Raw genomic sequence first — 20,633 nt, 5'->3', positions numbered from 1 at the left:
GTCAATTGATTTTCAGTTAGTTAAGCTTTGTTCTTGCTGTGAGGATAGGAGTGATGGCTTCCCAGATCTTTACATGTTTGAGTGAAAACTGGAAGTCATCTTATGTGTCTTAAAGTATCTTCTCCCAAACTGGATGTCATGCATTTTTGTTTTACTCCAATGATTTACCATAGGTTGAGAACTTGAGATCAACCTAATAAATGGAGAATAATTTTTGCCTATTCCATCCATCATATTAACTAAGAATGAATAAATGAATTGTTGCATGACATAAAGATCTGATTACACATGTATACACAGTCATACACACAGAAACACACTTATACACACAAATAGCTTACGACCCTTTTTTGTTCCAGAAAACAAGAAAGATACTGAAGACTACTGAATCAGTTTAAAAGTATAAGAACCAACAGAATGAGCTTACATTGACTTAAATTGAGAGACATGGAACATGGAAGAAAATTGTTGAGGTTGATTAAAACACATCAAATATATTTTAAAAGCTCTGACTTCATCAATAAAAGAAGAAAGAAGGATGAAAGAAATTGAGAAAGAGAAAAGAAAGACAGATAGTAGATGAAATAAATGAAGAGAAATAGAGATAAAGGAAGAGAGGGGGCAGAATTAAGAGAGGAAAGAAACGGATGTGAAGAGAACAGTAGGGAAGGAAAAGGTTGGAAACAACTCCATTGGGGATTGCTAGAGGCATCAATCATTACTCTGAAAATTTATAACAAAATGTTTAGATATAAGCATCAATTTTGCCTTTCCAGGATTAACAATATTTCAGGATAACAAATTAGCTTTAGTACATAAGGAAAATTTCTTCTATGTAGAATATTTCAAGATGATAAATGAAGCATATGTAATGGATTAGAAAAGCATCACTTTGCAACTTCTAATGAAATATTTGCTAAAAGGATTCAAGCAATGGTCATCAATGGATGGCAGACCACTGAGGAAAAGTTGATGTGAAACAGGAGCATAAGCTGCCATTAGCACATACCACATGGAACAATACTTTTGATGATTTTAAGTGTAAAGATAAAATTGCTTCTACCTTAAGTATAGGTTCTAGGGCACTAGGTCCTAATATTTCTAACCTAATTAAATTGTGCCGATCATACACAGCAACATTTTTTTTGTCACTTCACTATTTTGGTGCCATATACCTTTTAAAGAATGACTGCATTACACTCCACATGCATTTACTTAATCTCCACCATCTATAGATTTTTAGAAACCTATTTCAGCCAGAGCTCTTAGGCTACATGATCTTTAGATCTGAATTGAGTTGTTAGAATTTGTGGTTTATGAATACAGTCACTATACCTTCCAATCTTTAAGATATTTTCAACCTATTTCTCTGATCATGTTCAATAATTTGGATCTTGGTAAAAAAGTTAAGTGAGCAGATCTTTCATTGTTTTGTCAGGTTACCACTACTGTTCTGCTACTATAATAGTCCTTTTTCTAAATAGAGGCCAAATATTAGTGGGAGCCTGCTAACAGAGATATTCCAAACTTTGCAGAGAGGAAATTGCTTTACCTAAAATTTTATAATTTAGTTTGCTGATAGAATTCAGTGAGATTTCAGGAGAGAAAATGGTGTCTTGTTTATCCTTCTCTGAAAAAACCTGTTCTTAAAATATTAATTCACCAAATATTTATTGAGCAGTCAGTGATCATTTTTGTTGATAGTGATGGTGAATAAAATATACATGTAAATGGCACAACAGCCACTGACACACACTCATTTCAGAGAAATATTGCTACAATGCTCAAATAAATGAATAATCCCATTTCAGTGAAAGTGTGTCAGAGTTACCATAACATACTTTTAGTTTGTAATTTAAATGGCTAGGTTGGGATCCCTGGGTGGCGCAGCGGTTTGGCGCCTGCCTTTGGCCCAGGGCGCGATCCTGGAGACCTGGGATCGAATCCCACGTCGGGCTCCCGGTGCATGGAGCCTGCTTCTCCCTCTGCCTGTGTCTCTGCCTCATTCTCTCTCTCTCTCTGTGACTATCACAAAAAAAAAAAAAAAAAAAAAAAAAAATTAAATGGCTAGGTTATCCTTAATCATAAATTCTATTTCTATTACATACCTCTACTACTTACACAAGCAACCTATATTAAGAGCACATCAAACCCTATTAATCCTGATTTTCTTATAATAGGATTTGAGAGTTCAGAGAAGGAAGAAAATGGTGTAATAACAGGGAATCTTAAATGTAAGATTCCATTAGTGGTTCCTCCTAATTTTGATACCATTGCTACCCATGAGAAATAATTCCAGATATAAATGTCATTCGCAGTTAGGCATTAGTGTTAGCAAGTGATGAAAGATAATATAACAGAAAGAAGAAAGAAAGCAAGCACTATCTTTTAGGAGCCTCCTTCTAAACTTCACAAATATTTTTTTAACAATAAAGTAGTTTGTTTTATAATATTCTAATTATTATCAGTCTGTATAATAGCCAAGTTATATTTCTGGTGAATTCCAGAGAGGTATATTCAAGACTGAAAACTAGCTACCATGTGTCATTCCTCGTGGATCTTACTATTGAAATTGTTGTCATTTTAGCCATTCTAAGGAAGCATGAATCTCCTTTTAATAGAGAATACAGCAAAATTTTTGAAAATTCTGTTATGTAAGTGGATAGTACAATTCGTCAAAGCTAGTTAAATGTAAATAGCTTTAAAGTAACTTAACTAGTTATTATAAAAAATAAAAACTAATGTGGAAGAATAGAATATCCCCAAAGAATGCCATAATATTTTCCTATTCAACTTACAATGTGTATATCCAATTGATTAAGTGGTTCATAAGAACTGTTAATAGACAATAAAATAATTAGTGGAGGCTGCAGAAATTTCACAGTCACATTTATACAATATTAGCATATAATGGCTTAATGGTGCTCTATGAGCTGAGTATCAAATACCTATTTTTAAATAGTGTAATCACAGCTTTATAAAATAGATTCTAATGATACTAATCAATTATGTTCATGCTGTTTGGAACTATTTTAGGGAACTATTAAAATACATATATACTGGCAATTCAGGGAAAGGAAGTATGGTAACATGAAAGATCTAGAAAATCTCAAACTATTATGAGATAAACTAAAAAGACAAGGTTTTTAAAAAAAAAATTGGTCAGTGAAGAAAACTATTCTATTTGACTTTGGACATGAATCATGTATAGTCCAAGGAATTTTAACCATGAAAATGGAGTGAGGAACTCATGCAATTCAATAGACTTAACCATCAATTGAGTATTTTTACTTGAAAATACCCCTGATAAGATAGTATAATAAATGTTTTCTCAGTTCTGTTTTCATAACCTTAAAATAATTCAGTTCTGTTCGATAAGTAATACAGCCAAATCACCTGGCGGACAATACTCAGGTTTTAGAATCAGTAAATGCAGCTTCTGGTAATTGTTAGATGATCACATTGAGCAATAATAAATCTCTTTGACAGTTTCATCAGGAAACTGGTCAACTAATTTATGTGGTTATCATGAAGATTATTTACATATTTATAGTGCATTTGAAGTGTTCAGCACAGTGACTGGCACATAGTAAGTTCTCAGTTATTATTACCTATTAAAATATTTTGATGCAGGCATGTTTCAGTGCTTACTAAAGAGGAGGTTAACTAAAGTAAAATTAACATTGAGACAAAATCCACAATGGAGTCTATTTTAACAAGTGTTATTTGCCTTTATGTAAGGACGGTTCAAGTGAGAAACTTCACAATTGGATCTTCATGCACTTATATTCTTACGCCTCCATGTGGGCTCTTTACTTCATTGGATAGATTAGTCCCAGCAGGTTAGAGGAAGACATGATGCTTAGAGAAGTGGGTGCATGGCACATCTTGAACAGGGGTAGAAAGTCAAACAAAGATCATAGGTGGAGGGGAGAAAAATTCATGTAGGGAGATCATTGCAAGTAAAGAAAAGAGGGCAGGTATGTGTGCGGAATGTGGAAAGCTTTAGTGTAGCTGAAGATTGGAAATGATAACAGAGTGGAATAATGAAGGCTAAAGAAGTAAGTTTGAGGACATTTGAGACACATGGTAAGATCAGCTATAGCTGATTGAAAATGGGCTATGTTGGAAGACTATCCATATCAACATATTGCTTCTCAAATTGGGGGGGTGAAGGCTTCATTTGCCTGTTAAGGTTCAACAGAGGATTCTGTTTAATCAAAGATCTTCACAAACTAATGGCCAATATTTGTGGGATTCGAATGCAATTTGTGAATTTTCTCATGCTAAAAAAGTTTACACATATTGTTTACTCGTTACAATAGCCCCATGAAGTAGAAAATGATTTTATTCTCTCTACAGCCAAATACACTAAGGTTTAGGGAGGTAATAAAACTTTCCCCAAATTATCAGCTAATTGTAGTGAAATTATAACTAGAATACTAGCTTATCAGAGGCCAGAGCCCATTAACACATTACATTTACTTTCTGCAATCTGGTAGAGATTTTGCTTTGGTGAATTGTTTATAAGTAGATCAAATAGTTTGATTTTAGAACTAATATCACTAAATACTTATATATGAACTACAAGTCTGATAATTTTCTCAACTGGCATTTTGTACCTAAGAATGAATTTAGCATTATCCTGGTTCTTCTCTCTGATAGATACTCTGCTGAGTATCTATCTGGATACTCAGCACTTCATGTTTATGGCACATTGTAATAGCTCTGACTTAAGTGTAGATTTTTTTTGATTGCCTCCAAAAGAATTACTAAGAAAAGTATATTATTTTATGATAAAGATACACATTTTCCATTTAGAGCAAATAATAATTTTAGAAGTACAAAAGATTGACTATCTTGAAAATGTCATCTCCATTGGTTAAATTCATTTATTTATTTTTTTCCATTGGTTAAATTTAGGAAATGATGAGGGAGACCACCTTTCATTGCAACCACATTTCCTAGGCCTATACCAATTTCACTTGATTGTGAATTAAATTAATTTCCATCCACTTTCTGCCATTATCTCTCTCATATTGAAGTTATCAGTTAGTCATGCTAAGGTATATACCTCTTTGAAATAGTTAATTTCATTTGTTTTGCCACTTAAAATGCCTCATGTGCTGGAACATATTCTCAGTTGCTTTTTGGAAGGGACCTGTTTATTTTCCTATATGCCTTTGTTCCTTCAAGTATTAATCTGGCTGCTTTCTCAGATTCTCTTGCATCACATCCCTTTCTCATCTGTACAGCATCTTTTTATTTTATGTGAACATGTACTTTAGGAGTCTTAGGGGTAGTTAGTTATACCACAAAGATGGGAAGACTGAATATCACATGTAAAACGATTAATCATATAAATATTAACAAATGCCAATACTCTTTCAAAGCTTTAGTTAAAAATAATAAAACTATTTTTTCTAAAATGTATTGCTAGTATGATTTTTCATATGCCTCCAATGCTTTTTCTCTTGAATCTCAATAAATGTCACTAAGCTTTACTATTCTTCCTCAATTCATCAAAAAATAAGCAACATATACTCTTTTTAAATAAATTATTGGGAAATAATAAACCAATAGAGATTCTAAAAAACTACAAAGAACCCCCTTATCAACCTAATCTGGATTCCTTTGCCTTTCACTTCATTTGTTCTTTCTCTGCCTGTTTCTCCTTCACTCCCTTTCTATTATTACTATTTTTTTTTAATTTTTTATTTGTTTATGATAGTCACAGAGAGAGAGAGAGAGGCAGAGACAAAGGCAGAGGGAGAAGCAGGCTCCATGCACCGGGAGCCCGATGTGGGATTCGATCCGGGGTCTCCAGGATAGCGCCCTGGGCCAAAGGCAGGCGCCAAACCGCTGTGCCACCCAGGGATCCCCTCTATTATTACTATTAATGGTAATAGGAGTAGCCTTTTTCTGAATCAAATGAGAGCAAGCCCTAGATACAATACATTATCACTTCACTTAGGTCCACTTCCTTAGCACAAAAATACTTTTTTAATCCTCATACAACCCTTCAAGTCAGAAAAATAACTCATAAGCCACCATCCAGTCTCCATTCAGAATTCAATAACTTTCAGGAAAACATCTTTTTTCCTCTCTATTTTGGGATCTCACCAAGAAAACATATATCATGTTGATTTTATTTCCTACAATCTGACAGGTTGTTTTTTTTTTCACAGTTTTTCCCCATGTTTCTTGTCCTTGATTTTTTTTAAAAAAAGATTTTATTTATGTATTCATGAGAGACACAGAGAGGGAGGCAGAGGGAGAAGCAGGTTCCCTGTGGGGAGCCCAATGTGGGACTCCATCCCAGGACTCTGGGATCATGACCTGGGCCAAAGACAGACTCAACCACTGAGCCATTCAGGTGCCCCTCGATCATTTTAAAGAACATAGGACACACGTTTTGTAGGATGACCTTTACTCTTTCTGATCATACTGATGGTTCAGTGGTTCTCATTTGGGATAAATCTGCTCCCTAGGAGCCCTCAGGCTTGTCTGTAGACATTTCTGGACTATCAGAACTGGAGAATGGGGGAGGGAAAGTGCTGCTAACATTTAGTGGGTAAAAGTCAGGATGCTGCCGGACATCTACAATGTTTAGAAGAGCCCCCAACAACAAAGGACTATCTGCTCTAAATTGTCAGTAGTGCTAAGGTTGAGAAACCCTGTCTAGCTTACTATTCATAGATAAGCCTTCAGGGACAGTAGAAGAAAGAATAATCATGATACAATTTCACTATGAACATCGTATGTAAAATTTAAAATAAATTATTAGTAAAACAAATCCAAGGATAAATACAATTGTTAAAGCTTCATGACCAAATTAGGTTTCTTCCAAGAGAGCAAAGTTAGTTTAACTTTAGGGAATATACAATTTCAAAATTCATAGGGTACACAAACTTTGGACAAGATTAAAAGCTGATTAGACCAAACTAAGGAATATGGTAAAGAACTCTTAAGAGAATTCAGTAGAAATTTTCCAGAACTCAGCACACAGAGAAAGAAAAGAAGGGCTAGAAAATATTGAAATGTTAAGAGATATGGAGATAAAACATGGAATGATAGGGCCCAACATCTAAAATCAAAGTTTCAAAAGTAGAGGAAAATTCATATTTGAAGATGCAGTGGCTGAGATTATTCCAGAAACATGAAAGACACTAAGATTCAAGAAGCCAAACAAATACAAAAAGGTTAAGTGAAAAGAAATTCACAACTGGATACTGCAAACACCAAATAAAAATTCTCCAATAGCAGGCTGAGAGGAAAAAGAGATAATGTTTCAAGGAGCATCAATTAGATTGTCTGCTGACTTCTCAACAACAATGGAAGCCAGATACTGAGAGAAAATTATTGTCAACCAAGAACTCAAGAGCTGGGAAAACAATCCTTTACATACAAGGGCAAAAGGAGGACATATTCAACAAACGAAACAACTGAAAAGTATGCCATTTCACTGAAATGGCAAATAAATAAATAAATAAATAAATAAATAAATAAATAAATAAATGTTATTGACTTTTAAATAAATAAATATTATTACATTTATTTATTTATTTATTTATTTATTTATTTATTTATTTATTTAATCAAACAAAAGTAAAAACGTATTCAGACTTATTAGTAACAAGGAAAACATAAACCAAGAACAAAATGAGGGGCACCTGGGTCGCTCAGTGGTTAAGTATCTGCCTTTGGCTCAGGTAGTGATCCCAGGGTCAAGGGATCAAGTCCCACATCGACTCCCCTCAGAGAGCCTACTTCTCCCTCTGCCTATGTCTCTGCCTCTCTCTGTGTGTGTCTCTCATGAATAAATAAATAATTTTTTTAAAAAAAGAACAAAATGAAAAACTATTACATATGTACCAGCCCAGCATAAATTTTTAAACAATAAATGTAGCAATGAAGGTATAAAAAATTAACAAACATAACATCTATGCACATCTGGTGAAGGATTACATGTAAGTATTTTAGAAAATACTTCAGCATCATTTTATATACGTGAAGATGTACAAACTGCTTGATCCCACAATTCAACTCCTATATTGGTAAAACAGAAAAAAAATTTCATATGAGCACAAGTATAAAGGCACAAGTACAGGTATAAATATTTATAGGTATGCTGTTGGTAAGAGTGAAAAACAGAACTATTCCTATTGAACAATAATAGAATGAATAAGTAAATTCTGGGATATTCCTTAACGAAATCATAAACAAAGGTGAAAAGGAATGAATATAGCAACACACACAACTGAATCTTAGAAAATCTTATACAGGAACGAAAGCCACATTGCAGAAAAATACATAAGTATGATTTTATTTATTTGTTTATTTATTTATTTATTTATTTATTTATTTATTTATTTTAAAAAAAAGACTTATTTATTCATGAGAGACACAGAGAGAGACAGGCAGAGACACAGGCAGAGGGAGAAGCAGGCTCATGCAGGGAGTCTGATGCAGGACTCGATCCCACATCCCGGGATCGGGTCCTGAGCTGAAGGCAGATGCTCAACCGCTGAGCCACCCAGGCATCCCATGTGATTCTATTTAAATAAAGATCAAAGTTATCCAAAATTACCCAACATATGACTAGGAATAGAAATACATGTGGGGAGAAAACCTAAAAAAAAATAAAGCAGAGATAGCCAAGACAAAATCAGGATAGTGGTTACCCCTGAACAAGATGGAGTAAGAAATGGGATCAGGAAAAGAACAATTGGCAACTTCAAAAGTAATATTCTTTTTTCTTAGAGTTACTGCGTGTATGTGGGTATTCACTGTACTATGACACTTTACGCCAAGCCGATATTACAGGATCTCTGGACAAGACATTACCTATGCAGCACTCGACTTGATTTTCACAACTATCATTTTTCTCCCTTTTTTAAAAAACTTTCTAAGACTGAAAGTTCTTTTTTTCCCCCTAATCCAGATAAATTAGAGAAATATCTTCTCAAATTCCATAAAAATTTTTTTGTTCACATTACAAATTGGATTTCATTGAGTAGATTGATTTGGGGAAATTTGTCATTCCAACAATGTTAAGTTCTTATCTTTCCATTAGAAAAACTGTGATTTCATTTTTCAATTCAAATAAATGCATTGATACATATCCCTTTGACAAGCTTTTCTCTTCTCGGCTCTACTTCTGAAGCAGATGGATAGAAAAGACGTGGCATTTTGCCATAGTCATGTTGCTTGCACAAAAAAAGGTGCTGCAAACTTAATACTTCTGACTGAAACTCTCTGCTTTGATCTCACTGAATGCTCACTTATGAGAGATAAGTTACTTAATCCTGTTGGGGAATAAAAAATGAAAAAATAGTTTGAGTTATTACTTTATTGGGTTATTACTTTATTTATTAAATCTCAAAGATTTTTCATCCTGGGGACAATCTCCCAGAGTAAAATTCAAGATGACAGAGAGTCCTGGTTTCTAGAGTCGTCATAGTCTGCTTATGAGGAATTTTGCAGGCTGATCATTAAACCCAGTCATTATAAAAAATTAAATTAAGTAAAGTTGCAGTTAAATAAGCTATGTTTAAAAGTAATGATTATGCAAAAATATAATTTTAAATTATTTTACTATATTTGTCTGTATTCTCTGCTCTTGAAATTACTTCTGCATGTTGTCCCTATGTAGTGGAAATGCTATGTAAAGACATGATACTGTGCATTTCTTTCCCACTCTGCAGTAGTGACTTCACTCTCTCTCTCTCTCTTTCTCTATCATTAATCATTTTTCAGTCTATTGGATCTATCAGATTCTGAGACGTGTGTCTTGAATTTTCCCCATGTGATAATTATAATTTTCCTCACATTATTCTCAGTCTTCATTTCATATATTTCAATGTTGTGTTGTTTTGTAGATAGTGATTAATGATGGATAAATCTTTTTGGTGAGTTATAATTACTAGTGTGAAGTATAATTCTTTTTCTTATCTAATATTTTGCCTTACTTGTTACCTTCTCTAATATTAACATTTCTGTTTTTGATATATAAAAAATACTGTAATATATTTTGTGAAAGCCACATAATGACTATCTTTATTTTTTTCTCAATTTGAGAATCTTCACTTTTTCATAAGACCATGTAACCCTTTCACATATATTTTTCATCCCTAATATGTTTGATCTAACATCTGCATCTATAATTTTGTTGCAATACATTTTCAGATGATTATTTTGAAGTTCTTTTCAAGTTCCTTCTCCAGAACATGTTGTCAAACTAGGATAAGTTTCCTCATTATGCATTAATTATTATTGTGAACCATCAAGAAGAAAAACATGGAGAGCTTCTCATCTTGAAAACACATCTTGAAATAGAATGACAGTTTTAATTAACAGTGGAGCTCAAATATCAATAATTCTCCAGAAACTCCTTCGGTTCCAACAATGATCGCTACCAAGAAAGTAACTGCTTAGGTTAGCACTACTGCTTAAGGTCAATTCCAGACCTCTGACAGCCATCTGAAAGCTGACAATCTTGAAATCAAAGCATAGTACCCACAAGACCTCTTTCATCACTCATGCAAACCTTTCAGAGGTGCTGTATTGAAAACAGTTTTCACAACACCATTAAAGCAGCAATGTCCCTCATCATTTGAACCGCAGCAGCGCATCTGTTTTAAGGATATTGTCACTCTTTTGAGCTTTCCTGTAGCTTAATATGTAATCTATATTCTGAGTTTCAAAGACACATTTTTTTTTTCTATAAACATGAGGTTAATCTCACTGCTCTCTGCAGATGTATTCTAACTGGCAGCATGAATTATATATTTAATCCTGTGACCCAGTAGTATTAATTAGCATTACATTTTAATTCACACATTAAGAAAATACCTGTACTGTGAAAAGCTTTTTTGCCTAGCATGCAAAAGCCTATCCTTCACAAACTAAAACTGAAGCCAGTGTAATACCCAAGATTCTTCCCCCTTATGATGCTCTAAATGTGTTACTCTGCATACAGTTTATTACAGTTGCATTTCCAAAGACCCCTTTGTGTTAGAAACTTAATATAGTTCAACCATAAACTGGGCATCAGAAATCCTGGCATGGAGCCCCCACTTCAGTACTGGATAACAACATGACTTCAGGGAAATCATTTAAAGCATCACACCCATACTCCAACATGTATGCATTCTTCAGTGATACTTAGTTTTTCAAGATTCAGTATGTTTTCTCTAAAACCTTCATGCATGCTTCTCTCTCCACCTGGCCAAACCTCTACCCCCTTACCAGTCTGGATGCCTACATTGTTGTTTTCAGTCTCTACTCATTTACCACCTTTTGAAGCCTGTCCTTGTTTAACCAAGAAGTGATTGATTGATAGCCTGCTTCTTGTGATAAGCTGGAAAGTCCCTAAAAGCAGGACTGTGGGGGCGCCTGGGTGGCTCTGTGGGTTAAGCATCTGGCTCTTGATTTCGGCTTAGGTGGTGATCTCAGGACCCTGAGATCAACAACCCACCCCCACAGCCCCAGGTCCACTCTGTGTTCAGGGGGAAGCCTGCTTCTCCCTCTCCCTCTGCCCCTCCCCCTGCTCACACTCTCACTCTCTGTCTCTCAAATAAATAAATCAATCTAAAAAAAAAAAAAGAGCATGTACTGTAGATTCTCACTTTTACATTTCTGGGGCCTAGTCTAATGCTTAGAATACAGTGGACACTTAAAAGTTTTTGATGACAAATCAGAGAATACATGAACCTATATGTATTCATGAACACTGTAATTAGAAGCATGTGACTAAAGAATAATTTTGGTTAAATCCATATTTTTGTATACACAGAATAGATCACCCAGTGGGCAGTCAGGCTTCATTTTATATTTATGTACATTTGAGAGATTACACTTTCGTGATGCTCACACACTAACTTTGGTTTAACTGAGTGTGAAATCAGTGCTAATGTGGGAGGAAACATTCTACTCTAAATAAATAGGAGAAGTGAGTCTGGCACTTAGAAAAATGGAAATAAAACTAAGTTTGGACTCATGCATTCAGAACTCCTTCTCTTGTCTTTTTATTATGGAAACTAGAATGAATGGCCAGCATTTGCCAACCTTAAACTAAATTCTTTAGTGCTAAGAGATTAAGATAAATGTATTATTAAATGTATTATTTACATTTTAATTAGCAAAATGAACTAAAGCCTTTGGTATTAAAAGGAATGCCATGTTAATGGAGAAATCACAGCTACCAGGTTATTATTTTCTGTCAGAGAACTTGCCAGAAACACCCCAAAATTGAATACTGCCTTGCTGGCTCAGTACAAAGTGGCTTCCAACCCAGGCACAGGTGGCCATTGTCTGTATCCTAGGAACTCATTAGGGGAAAACAAGTCCAATGCATTATCTGATAGCAATAGGAGATGCTGAATTACCCAGATGCCATCTTCATGTCTGTACCAAGTGTAAGCATCCAAAGAAAAATAATATATTTTATCCAAATAAAACTCTCCTTAGTTTTGCTATTTTTACTACTGATGTGATCTCTCTTAATGAGCTATAACACAAATAGATTATACTGGCTAATTAAAATAATTTTACAAGTATCATTTTGTGATAATTTTCATTCAGTTCATGTACACAGAACAATTCTAATTAGTCGGGATGCATTCAACTTACTTGATATTTATAAGACGTGTTAAAAGATAAAAATGATATGTTAAGAGTAGTTTTTTGGATTTTTTAAACCTTTTTGGATAATAAAGAAGTTCATTAAATAAGTTTAATAACTGTAAATGTACACTAATGAAGACATTGATAAAATGAGAAAAATGTGTAACATGCAAAGAAAACGTCATTATCAATGTTGACAGATCCGACATACTTAGATTATTCTAAGTATTTCAATAGCATTATACATTCTGATTGTTATTCAGAAGCATATTAATATTGTCATTAGGAATCACAATCTGACAGCCCCAAGAGAGGAGAAAATTATGCAGACTAACAATTGTCATAGAAAAAGCTATTGTCATGTTGATATCATTGGCAATATCAAATTAAAGTTACTTCTGGAATTTTTGATTAACACATTGTTCACCTTTTTGGCAATTAGAATTCCAATTAACTGATGTTAATAATTTAATATTGAAACAATCAACACAGTTTTTTAATTACAACCTGAGAACTCATACCTTAGATTGAGGGACCTCATAAGAGAAAAAAAAAAATGACATTTTATATAGAAAGGTATTAGGTAGGAGTGCTCATTCCCAAATTTTTATTATTATCTGAAGAAATTTATCTTCAAATTCTATCAAGGTTTTTGGGTAGCTAGATAATAAGCAAGTTAAAGGATAAACAAATGACTTGCTGTTTATCCTCTAAATATTGGGATTATGGATAGTTTTTATGTCCTTTTTTACTCATTTTTGAGACATCATCTTTTCTATAATGACCACATGGTGTTTTTTTACATACGAGTAAAATATTTTAAGATCTTTTTTCACAATCTTGAAAAGCTATGTACGTTTGAAATTTTTTGCCCTTAGTTTTATTGTGCTTGGATTGATAAGGAGAATGTTCTTCTTGGTCACTTCTGGAATTGCTAATCCCATTAAACAAAGGTATCAGAAGATACCATGGTTCTGGTTGACTTCTGCATTCACCTCATATTGCATTTTAATTACAATTAGTTTATATATGTGCTCATCTAGACACAGACGATCCTTGTGCCTCAGCTGTTCAGAGTCCCATGATCAGACACCAGTAAAACCACAGACTTAACTTTGCTGTTCTTCCTAGGCAGTCAGCATTCACCTAACCAGCCAGCAGTCTTGCTGTTGCCTGCATCTGCTCACAAGGAGGAACAGCAAAAATGAGGAGTCCAACCCTTTTTTGTCCAGAGACTGGGCTGAACTAGCAGAAGCACTATTTTTATGTCCAGGATAGAAGAAGGTCTTAGAGGTCATAGTTTTGTAGCCTTGGCTTTCCGAGGACAACTGCAAATCATAACCGAATGACAAAGTCAAATATTATAACCACAGAGCAAAGTTTTCAGGGAGAAAACAGGAAAATACCTGGAATCAAAGGGCAAGGGGAAAAAAATCCAATACATCAGCTATAAAATATGAGAGGTACTGGGAACTCTTTCTTGCTAAATGCTGACCTTGTTACCTGGAGAGTACTTCATATCCACAGGTGCAGAATCAGGCAGAAAATAGATGGGTTAGCACAAATCCATCTCCATCCCTAGAGCTGTCCAAATCACCTACAATGATGGTTTTTATATTGGTACACAAAACGCAGCCTTTAAATATGTAAACTTTCAGATGGGTCTTCAAAATCCTTTTAGTGATCTATTTATTGATTTTTTTGAAGACTTTATTTTTAAGTAACCTCTACACCCAACATGGGGCTTGAACTTACAACCCCAAGATCTAGAGGCACATACTCTATCTACCAAATTAACGAGCCAGGCGTCCCACAATATATTTAGTTTTCTGCAATCCCACTACATATGAAGGATGCATTCAAGGACAGGTGTGAGAATAAGAAATGAGATATTGTTTAATGGGAAAATCTGTACCTGTGAAATGATATTATTATTCCTTTAATCAACCCCATGCATAGCTTTTGCAACAGTCTAAGAATCTGCTATATTTTGGAAAGTGTCTTGGATGGAATAAATATTCTAAGAATGAAAGACATATCCTGGAGGAAGCTCACTTTCAGAAAAAAAAAAGAGTAGAAAAAGAAAAGTACAGAATTGGATATCGGTGCTTGTTTATGACTTATATCTTAATATCTGTATAAACAGTGTCAAATGTTGCCCACTGCTTCTGGCTTCTTCGAAAGAAACCTTAGAGAAATGCCTCCATGCACTAGAGGTGGGGTCCAGGGGTTCCGGGCTAGTAACTGGTGATGTGATAACTTGGGAACAGGAGACACCTGGTTGGTATTACACTTTCTGTGCAGTTGACCATACTCTCTTTTCTCTTCCACTGTAATTTCTGTACCCATTTTGGTGACTCTAAGTTACAAAGATTATTTGTAGCAAGTGTATATGTAACATTATGATGCAGGTGTACTGTATTTGCTGTGATTTCATTTGTTTGAGGGACAAAATAGATATAATTAAACCCTTGCTTCAAACCAATACAGATTGCATCCTCACAGCGCCAATTTTGGTGAGTTCCTCCCAAGCCTCAGCATAAATAAATAAAAATGTAATCTATTTCATGCAATTTATTACTCACTAATATGATCGCAAGAGGAATAAAATTCCTCAGCATTTCTCACACTGGGATTTTTTAAAGTTGCCATTTACTCAATTATAAGATTGAGACCCGAGTGGGATCCATCTCTGATATTCTTTTCTCAGAAGGGTTTTGTTTTCCTTCCCTCATCTTTGGTAATAACCTCTGATTCTATTTCATAACGGGATTGAAAGGAAGTGACTGGATAAGCTGAGAGTGAATGATTGTATTATTCTTTAAATGAGTCCATTGAAATGGCAAAGAAGGGACATTATAAATCTTTTTTACTGGGGTATATATTGAGTTTTTATAGGCCTATGTTTGTGAAATGCTACACCATATTACCATTTTCAGGATCCCACCGAGGGCTACCACAGTAATAGTAATCACAATAATTATAGACATGGAGAGCAACTATCTTCTAATCAGTCAGCTGTCTCTAAGCAACCAGCTTTAATAAGACTAACAACTGCCACCTCATATATTCATGTAAAAGTAAAACTCACAGAATTTAGTCATTACAGAACTAATGCCTTAAACCCTCTGACCTCTAATGGATTTGTCATTTATCTCCAATGTCTGAGATCTAAACTCGCTTTTCCAATTCACAGTAGTGATCATTTGTTCCCTTTGTGTCAAATACTTGATGGTTAATTCAAATGTAATTTTTGCTAAAAGTCAGACACGGGGCTTATTAAATTCGTAACAAATTATTCTTCCCAAACATCAGATTTCTATTGGGAGTTAGAATGTATATAACCATATGCCATAGAATGGTTGCCATATGACACGTCGACATGTCTTCCAATTTTAAGCCACGGGGATCTATTTTTCATACTGTGTCTCATGTATAACTCTTTCAGCCGTTTTAACTGAATTAACAGGACAGGTAGCCAAAAATTTTTAAAGGATGCCATTTTAGGCAAAGTGTGTGAGAAAGTTGTTAGCATTTCGCTGACCAAGTATCTTCTGTCCTTTGAAATCAGAGTCAGAGTAATTAACCCTAGAAACTATAAGCATATTCCTTACTACCAGCTGAACTTGCAGTATAATGCTTTACATTTTTTTTTAGCCTTTTCACATGCAGAATTCCATTTGATTCTTAATCAGCCCTGTACATCAAGCAGGGCAAAGTCTTTTCTCTGAATTTTCAGGTAAGAAAAATGAGAGGCTAAAAGGTCATATGATTTACCCAAGGTCAGCACGGCAGAGCTAGGACAAGTACTTATGGGGCCTGATTCTCACCCATTCCTCTTCTGGAAATATCACATTGATTTATTTCCTCTACAGTCAGGGGTCAGGTGTTGTAGAGGAGGAGTGGAGTCTATGTTCCCTGAATTTACCAGGCAATATTGCTTGTTTCTTTAGGGTTCATGCACAAACTCACTTGGTCCCAACAGCTGTACATTGGATTGGAGAAAACTCATGTTTTTTCCAGTACCATGCCTCTGAGAGTCTCCCCTTTGGCCATGTGTAGTCCACCCAGTATTGTATTAGGTAGTGTCTATGAAATCTTTCTTTGTTTAGTTAATTTGGACAGGTCTGCAGGGATCTTGCTTCTTATTACATGGCTCACTCACTGGGAAACAATGTCTCTCCAATTGTGCTGCACAGTTCATAGTCTCCTTAAGTAATAGTGACATTTGTTCGAAGAAAAGCATCCCTTTGATCACCCTTCTCTCTTTGTCAATACAACTGCGTATTCACAAGGGAAGCCAAACCTGGATTTATGCTCTGCTCCTAGTCTCCCTTTTCACTGTCTAAAAATCTTGAATAGAAAAGCTACAAGTGGTAATAAATACAGTCATAGCCCACATTTGTCTAGGTAATTCAATCTATTTGAACTAGTTACAGTAGAAATGGGCTGAAGGTCAATTTTATGTTAGTGAATCTGCAACAGGTCCCAGGTCAGGCATAATGGGGAGGGAGACAGTTTATCTGTAGGACTTGTTATTGTTATTATTCTGGTTTCTCTACTCTGCTTGAATAGGCTTCACTCACAAACAGTGCCTTTGGGTCTCTCCTAATCTATAATGACAAATAGGGCTTTTTCACAGGGATTCATCAAGTCTATTAGTTTAACTAATTCTCAATGAAGCATTAATGATATCCTAGGTGAAATATTAGAGTTTTGATTGGAGTTTTGGAACTTGATCCCTAGATATGATTTCTAGTGATAGAACTTTTGGTAATCTGTCGATATGCCACATATGTTGGGGCACAGTTGAACATTCATCCCTCACATAATATCATGGAGGTAGCTTCTTAATGTCCCTGTGATAAGAATCATATTAAAGCTCTATATTATTATAAGACAAAAGATTATCATGGCATGGGAAAGAAGCATGTATGTTCTAGCTGAGTAATGAATTGGAAAATTATATACAAACTATTATTTTCCCTGCTGATGCATTTTTTTTTTTAAGTTTTAGACCTACTTCCTCATCCCTTTTTCTGATAGGGAATTTTTGGTTCCAAAATTTTAGCAAAATTAACCTACCCTCTACTTGCTAATTCTTCCTGTATTTCTCTTTGATAAGAGTAATCAGTAAGTCAAAGCAAGTTTCCTTTGAAAGGAAATGCCTCTAACACATTATATGGCTACCAAAGCATATTGCATGTCTACACCCTATAGGATGCCTACATCAGGCTTGCTGTCCTCAGGTATCTACCTTGTAGTAATAGAGAAGCAGCCCAAGCTTTCCTTTCAAATGCAAAGGTTCACAAGTCTTCACCTTGTTTCCTGAGTCTTTTTTTTTTTTTTTTTTTTTTGGTGTTCAATTTACTAACATACAGAATAACCCCCAGTGCCCGTCACCCATTCACTCCCACCCCCCGCCCTCCTCCCCTTCCAACCCCCCTAGTTCGTTTCCCAGAGTTAGCAGTCTTTACATTCTGTCTCCCTTTCTGATATTTCCACACATTTCTTCCCCCTTCCCTTATATTCCCTTTCACTATTATTTATATTCCCCACATGAATGAGAACATATAATGTTTGTCCTTCTCCGACTGGCTTACTTCACTCAGCATAATACCCTCCAGTTCCATCCACGTTGAAGCAAATGGTGGGTATTTGTCATTTCTAATAGCTGAGTAATATTCCATTGTATACATAAACCACATCTTCTTTATCCACTCATCTTTCGTTGGACACCGAGGCTCCTTCCACAGTTTGGCTATCGTGGCCATTGCTGCTAGAAACATCGGGGTGCAGGTGTCCCGGCGTTTCACTGCATCTGTATCTTTGGGGTAAATCCCCAGCAGTGCAATTGCTGGGTCGTAGGGCAGGTATATTTTTAACTGTTTGAGGAACCTCCACACAGTTTTCCAGAGTGGCTGCACCAGTTCACATTCCCACCAACAGTGTATGAGGGTTCCCTTTTCTCCGCATTCTCTCCAACATTTGTTGTTTCCTGCCTTGTTAATTTTCCCCATTCTCACTGGTGTGAGGTGGTATCTCATTGTGGTTTTGATTTGTATTTCCCTGATGGCAAGTGATGCAGAGCATTTTCTCATGTGCATGTTGGCCATGTCTATGTCTTCCTCTGTGAGATTTCTGTTCATGTCTTTTGCCCATTTCATGATTGGATTGTTTGTTTCTTTGGTGTTGAGTTTAATAAGTTCTTTATAGATCTTGGAAACTAGCCCTTTATCTGATATGTCATTTGCAAATATCTTCTCCCATTCTGTAGGTTGTCTTTGAGTTTTGTTGACTGTATCCTTTGCTGTGCAAAAGCTTCTTATCTTGATTAAGTCCCAATAGTTCATTTTTGCTTTTGTTTCTTTTGCCTTTGTGGATGTATCTTGCAAGAAGTTACTATGGCCGAGTTCAAAAAGGGTGTTGCCTGTGTTCTTCTCTAGGATTTTGATGGAATCTTGTCTCACATTTAGATCTTTCATCCATTTTGAGTTTATCTTTGTGTATGGTGAAAGAGAGTGGTCTAGTTTCATTCTTCTGCATGTGGATGTCCAATTTTCCCAGCACCATTTATTGAAGAGACTGTCTTTCTTCCAATGGATAGTCTTTCCTCCTTTATCGAATATTAGTTGCCCATAAAGTTCAGGGTCCACTTCTGGATTCTCTATTCTGTTCCACTGATCTATGTGTCTGTTTTTGTGCCAGTACCACACTGTCTTGATGACCACAGCTTTGTAGTACAACCTGAAATCTGGCATTGTGATGCCCCCAGCTATGGTTTTCTTTTTTAAAATTCCCCTGGCTATTCGGGGTCTTTTCTGATTCCACACAAATCTTAAAATAATTTGTTCTAACTCTCTGAAGAAAGTCCATGGTATTTTGATAGGGATTGCATTAAACGTGTATATTGCCCTGGGTAACCGCCACTGGGGCTGTTCCTCCTGCGGCCTCACGGGGTAAACAACCCCCACTGAGCCCTGCACCAGGCAGGGGCACAGCAGCTCCCCCAACTGCTAACACCTGAAAATCACAACAGGCCCCTCCCCCAGAACACCAGCTAGACTGACAACTTCCAGGAGAAGCCAAGGGACTTAAAGTACACAGAATCAGAAGATACTCCCCCGTGGTTCTTTTTTTTGTTTTGTTTTGTTTTGTTTTGTTTTGTTTTGCTTTTTGATTTGTTTCCTTCCCCCACCCCTTTTTTTTCCTCCTTTCTTTTTCTTTCTCTTTTTCTTCTCTTCTTTTTTTTTTTGTTTTTTTTTCTTCCCTTTTTTTTCTCTTTCTCTTTTCTTTCCTTCTTTCTCTCCTCTCTTTTTCTCTTTTTCCCAATACAACTTGCTTTTGGCCACTCTGCACTGAGCAAAATGACTAGAAGGAAAACCTCACCTCAAAAGAAAGAATCAGAAACAGTCCTCTCTCCCACAGAGTTACAAAATCTGGATTACAATTCAATGTCAGAAAGCCAATTCAGAAGCACTATTATACAGCTACTGGTGGCTCTAGAAAAAAGTATAAAGGACTCAAGAGACTTCATGACTGCAGAATTTAGAGCTAATCAGGCAGAAATTAAAAATCAATTGAATGAGATGCAATCCAAACTAGAAGTCCTAATGACGAGGGTTAACGAGGTGGAAGAACGAGTGAGTGACCTAGAAGACAAGTTGATAGCAAAGAGGGAAACTGAGGAAAAAAGAGACAAACAATTAAAAGACCATGAGGATAGATTAAGGGAAATAAACGACAGCCTGAGAAAGAAAAACCTACGTTTAATTGGGGTTCCCGAGGGCGCCGAAAGGGACAGAGGGCCAGAATATGTATTTGAACAAATTCTAGCTGAAAACTTTCCTAATCTGGGAAGGGAAACAGGCATTCAGATCCAGGAAATAGAGAGATCCCCCCCTAAAATCAATAAAAACCGTTCAACACCTAGACATTTAATAGTGAAGCTTGCAAATTCCAAAGATAAAGAGAAGATCCTTAAAGCAGCAAGAGACAAGAAATCC

Source organism: Canis lupus, chromosome 6, assembly GCF_048164855.1.
Source record: "Canis lupus baileyi chromosome 6, mCanLup2.hap1, whole genome shotgun sequence".
Taxonomy (NCBI): Eukaryota; Metazoa; Chordata; class Mammalia; order Carnivora; family Canidae; genus Canis; species Canis lupus.
Note: the sequence above shows the minus strand (reverse complement) of the source record.